The sequence below is a fragment of the Geospiza fortis genome, unplaced genomic scaffold (genome assembly GCF_000277835.1).
Source record: "Geospiza fortis unplaced genomic scaffold, GeoFor_1.0 scaffold200, whole genome shotgun sequence".
NCBI lineage: Eukaryota > Metazoa > Chordata > Aves > Passeriformes > Thraupidae > Geospiza > Geospiza fortis.
The window spans coordinates 3179863-3186018 of NW_005054353.1; positions in this window are offsets into that span (position 1 = coordinate 3179863).

Sequence of the window (6156 nt, forward strand, 5' to 3'; positions counted from 1 at the left end):
CAAACTGCTTTTAAATCCTACAAAGCAATAGTTTATAACTGTGCTAAGAGATCTTTTTATATAATTGCTAATAAGAACATTAGCACTCTTCCCATACTAAAAGTATCAATTAATCTCATATATTAGAGATAACCTGGTGTTAGATCAACAACATTGATCATTAGATCATTAGATCAACAGCATTGATTTCAGGAAGATTTTATTGTGTGTATATATTTTAGAAAGATCAGGCTATAATAAATTTTGGTTTATAAGTGTCCTTTTGCATATGCTTATCATTATCAAGCTTCGTAAATGACCCATTCCCCAGTCACACCAGGAGAATTATGGTAAATGAATTTATCACACTGAAGGAAGTGTAATCTGTTAGTCTCTGCAGCAACCACTGTACAAAATACCTGCCTAAAAAATAAAAAGAAAAAATAAAGAAAAGATTTAATGAAAGAAGAACCCACAGCTAGAAGGCAGATTGGTTGGATTGACATGTGATTAAAATCTTGGGTTTACAGTTAGAACACCTAAAGTCAATTCTTGTATTTACCAATGCAATTCATGTTTCTGTGCATAGCTTCGCATTTGTCAGATGAAATGAAAGTACTTTTCTACTTAAGCAGCTAATATATTGGAAAGGGAATGTTTGTCCATGTGTTTCTTTATTGTTCCAATACAACAGCATCCTGGTGCAACTGGAGACTGAGCACTGTAGAGGCACATATTAAAACCCCCACAAAAATATTTATACAGACTTTAAGATTTCAGAGAAGGTAGGGAGTAGGGGTTCTCCATAGCAAAATTAAAATGACCTAGCTAAACAACCTTAAGAGACAACATTTAAGGTCACAGGATGAGGTACAAGGAAGTTCTGGAATCAGTGTGCAGGTACCATTTTTAAGCTAGTCATCCTGACTTCCTGACTGTTTGGTTTTTCATTTTGGACTGAATGTGCATCTTCTAGTCACACAGAAAGAAAAGGATTCACTGTGTAGAGGAAGTTCAAGAGCAGGAAATTCAAATCTCAGCTGGCAGCAAGAAACTTTTTGTGGTTCCCCCCCCCCCAAACAGTTTTTTTTCCCCCCCCCCCAATATGCTTTGTTTCCTTGGGTAGATTTCATTTCAGGAGGGAGGAATTAGGATGAAACATCCCACGACTACTGACCTTGTGGATGATGTATATCATTTGCCAATTCTGTGGGAATTCATCAAGCCCCTTCCCTACCAATTGAAAATTATTATGCATATCCTATTTTTAGTTCACACGGTATTTGTTTGTGTATCTTTTTTCCTGTCTCTTCTTCTTCCCACCAGACTGAGGGCAAGCACTGTGGGAAATTCAATGCTTGTTTGACATATATTAATTTTGTTTTTGTATTTTAAGCAGCAACAAAATCTTCCACATACTAGAGTAAACCATGACCAAAACCTTTTTTTCTGATGGACAAGGCTATAGAATATCCTTGAATAAGCAACCACTTAAAACCATATAGATCAAAGTGGTTCAGATTTATTAAAAACAATAAAAGTAGTAGACCACCTGCAGCATTTGTTGGTTAATTGTTTGTTCTCACCATTCAAACAATAAGAATTAAATAACAAAGGAAAGTAAGTCTCTGGGTTTCAGTTTCTAGACTGGATTTTGTCAATCACATACTACTGGGTACCAGTCACATGTTCATCTGCAACGCTGGAACCCAGACATTCATCAGTTCTCCATCACAGGCTATAGCTGGGAAACAAGTCAGCCCTTAGTTTTTTCTGTCACATCAAAGTGAATGGTCCACAGAAATCTCTCAGTCAACAATGTATTAAAGGATAGTTTCCAAACTCTTCTCTAAGCCCTCATTTAGTGAGGAAAGAACATAGCCCTGAGACAGCTGTATGACATTTCAGCTGTGTCCTTGTGCATCTGGTTCTTCCAGCTGCTGTCTGCATTTTTCAACCCTACAATCAAAACTGAGACCAACTCTTCCAAGTTCTCTTCAACTGCATGCACAGGATCTGCAGCTACTCTCCAAAATTTCCTATTGCTATTCCCACTCTCCTGCTTTGCTCTGAAAGAGTCCTGGCAGCCAAAGTCCTCCCCAGGGAAAGAACATCTTTGCATCAGCTTCCCTCAGGACTGCCACAGCACTTCATTAAAGATGAACTGCATCCCCCTTTGTAGTACATACAGGTAGGATACACTGAACACTGAACTACAGCATAACATAAAAGCAGGTGGAAGAAGCTGCGAGGTGAAAAGTTTTACCCAATTACACCCCTCAGGGCTTGTTCTGCCTTATTTATAGCCTTCTGCACCCTCTTATTCTTATTCTACCCCTTTCCAGGTAGCAAATCCCAGATATGCTTGGATAAGCACTTCAAAACTGTATATTCAGAGAACAGTTACAATAGACAGCTCATATTTACAGTTGCCATGGAAAACAACTCTATGCTATGCTCTGTCATCTTAAATCTGGTTTAGGCCTGATGGGCTGAACAACCAAGGTAATTACATTTAAAATACATCTAGCCAGAGTCAAGCAGTTATTCTTCCCTAGACTGCAAAGCCATAAAGAACATGAGATGCAGCACTGATGGTAGTAAACCTGGTGATAATTTTAAGGCTAAATGTGCTTCCCCCTTTTCCATTTACATGTTTTGCTCCAGATGGGCCTTAAAAACTTGGTATGGTTTGCTAACTAAATATGGGCTTAACTGACACCCAGTTACAAACAATGACAATAAAACTCTCAGATCCCTCAAAGGTATTTCAGTACTCATCCTCTCACCAAGGAGTCATCAATGATCCAAGGTGCTGGGCTATCCCTTCCCTGACTTGGTGACACATCTCTGCCAGGAAGAGCTGCCTAAGTGAAGCCCTGCTGCCCCTAAGACCAAGAGGAATTTATCATTCGCTTCCAAAGAGAGACACCAAAATCCTTCCTATGGAAGGAATCCTTTCTATGACAAGGATCAAAAGGCGGCACAGCTCAGCCAGATTTCTATTTCTGACATCTACCTGAATCTTACAAGAAAGCAGATTATCCCCATGCAGATGTTTAAGGATTCCAGTAATTATGGAATTTTTTTGCATACATTTCAGCATGAAAATATGAAACATATTCTTAAATACTCAGTTTATACACAATTCTTAAATACTCAGTTGTGCAAATGTTTTCCAAAGCCTCACGATAAAATGATGTTACATTAGCTGCCTTCTGGGGCCAAGGCATATATCTATTTTAAGAGGAGAATTTGAAAATTTAAAGTTATTGGTGAAGGATTGCATATATCCTCTAGAGAACAAGGTGTTGAAGACTAACATATTTACTTAGCCCACTTGATCTTGGAGAAATAATTAGTAAGCAAATTAATCCCTGACTCCAAGCAAGTATGGACCTTTAAGTATGTCTGTCTCTGGCTCCATATCTCAAATTTGAAGTTTACATCAAGTCTACCTCTATTAATAACAGGTCAGAATCATGCAGTCATTTACAAATTAGGAGTTAAATACATTCTTTCCCCACTAGCCTTAACAGGTAAGTGAAAAAGTGATTGTATATGTGTAGGCACACAGTTTGTGATAATTGGGAGTGGGGCTGCGGCCGAGCCTCATCCACAATGGGCACAGCTGTGGAAAGCAGGTGAGCAGCATTGAAAGCAATGAGACATGGAGGGCCCAGGGGCACTGACCAATCACCAAAGGGAACAGAGGGCACCCAGGTACAATGCATGAACCATGAGGGCTATAAAAGGCTGGGCTAAAGAACAAGGAGGGCAAACACTTGAAGCCTTCTGATGTGATAGGATGTTACTCTGTATGGGCAGATGCTTAAAGCCTTCTGAAATTGTGTGGTGATACTCTGTGTATTGTGGCCCTCTCAACTCTGACATATATGCAGTCTAACAATATTTATACAAGGGTGAGTTGAATGAACATGTCAAATGAGCTAAAATGCATAGTTATAATGATCTATTGTTGGTTAGTTCTCATTTTCAGATCAAGTATTGTGTTAACTTTTCTACTTGTTACATTATATAATTTATAACCTACCTGTTCATACTCATCAAAATACACTGTATGTATGTATATTTTATTTTTAACACTACTTGTTTTTAGCTACAAAGATTGTAATTTTCAGGATTTTTTTATTATCTGCAATACTGGATAAGATCTGAATACAATGCAGTGTGGTAATCCTTTAGGTGCTACTTTTCAGGCCAAAGAAGCCATGCAGAAAATTTTCTGAGGTCCTCAGCAGAAAAGGTTTTGTGTAAGAGGAGGATAAAAAAGAGATTTTAATTATGAAATGTGGAATTGCAGTATGGAGAGACAGCTTAAGGTTTCCCAGGGGCATTAGCAAAATTTAATTTTACCTCTCCAAGGATGGACACTCAGGGCTTTGACCATGGGAAGGGGCAGAATCACCACAGGAATCTTGTGAAGGTATAGAGTTTGTTTGGTTTGCTGCTGCCAGAGAGAAGGTCTGGGCACTCCCATGGGCCTGGGCTGCCCATATGTGTCCTCATCCTCACATTGTAGCTCCGCTTCCAATAGTGACCTTCCCGGTTTTGCAGCAGGCAATGTAAGCAGGAGGGGCACAGCCTTCTGTAGTGTCATCCAAAGCAAACACAATCTCTGCTCCTGCTCACAGCTGGTGATAATCCTTAATTATCAAGGTGTCCCCATGGTAGGCAAGTTCCAGTGCCTAAGTATTGTAAAAGCAGGGCACCCCTGATGTCTGGGAAATGATTGGCATCTGACTCCATGGCTTTGGAATGCTGAATACTCACTTTATTAAAACTGTATTACATTATATTATATTAAAGAGATACATACTATACTATACCATACCTACTTCCTAGCTTCTAACTAACTCCTACTAACTGCTAACTGAAAAACTCATGACTCTCTGCCTGAGAGTCCTGACCCAGACGTGGGGATCCAATTGGTCACCTTGGGAAAACAATCTCCAGAATCCATTCCACATGGGCACAAACACAGGAGCAGCAAATGAGATAAGAATTGTTTTGATCTCTGTGCTTCTTCAGGAAAAAACCTGAGAGAGAATTATGTCTCTCTCTGTTCAGAGAATGTGAATGCCACACCTAAGAGCATGGTATCTCCTTTTCAATGGATAAATATTCTTGGAATCATCATACATGAGCGTAGTGAAAAAATATGATCATGAACATGCAATGTAGAATCATCCTCCAAAGGATCATCTCTTGCTGCTTGCCAAAGAAGAAACTTGTTTCAAGTAATAAGGACAGTTACTCAATTACTACAAATTGCTATGTGGTACAGACATTCAAAATTCATTTGACATTTACAGCTCTGTGATAATTTTCAGTTTCACACAATTTACATAGTAGAGTACAGTAGTTGCAGTTATTTTGTTTGTAGTGTACACAGATGTCTGGAGCAAGCAGGAGCCACATTACACAAGTCAACAGGCAGCCCCCATCTGGCTACAATGCACCACTCATACAGACACTGTGCAAAACCTAGATGAGACAACAAAAATCAGGGCAAGATGAAGACAGGGCAAGATGGATGAGGAAGTTACACAACAGCAAGACCATGGTTTAGTATCAACTAGTCAGGCATATATGCTCTACAAAAAAGAAACCATTGGTAGCAGCAAGCACAGTATGAATGTTACAGCTAGGAAAATAAATATATTTTAGCCGATTTTAGGGTCTTTTCAATTTCCATGTTTATTGTCAAATTCAATTTCCTTGAATTTGCTCACTCAGAGCTGTATTTGCTTTCTAAAATAGCTTCATGAGAATGCCTGGTTCTCTGTTTTCAAATGGCCTATAGAACTAATCATGAAGGGTTTCAGAACTGGAGTTACACAAAGTTTGTTAACTGTGGTATTTGAGCAGCTAACCTGCTAAATTAAAAAATATGAGTTAGTCCTGCTTACTCAGCTATCATTAATGATACTCAGATTCCCCTCCCCTTTTTAAGTTTCAGCTGACCAGAGATGAGAAGCAATCTGATTTGTCAGGACTTCATGAAACCTTATTAAGAAGAGTGAGGAACAAATAGCCAGAGCAGAGCAAAGAAGCCTTGGGCTGACATGTCCAAAATTTCTAAGCCCTAAATACATTTTATTAATAGTTTGAAAACAGAAACAACTGCAGACTGAAAAAAAAATTTATGATCAA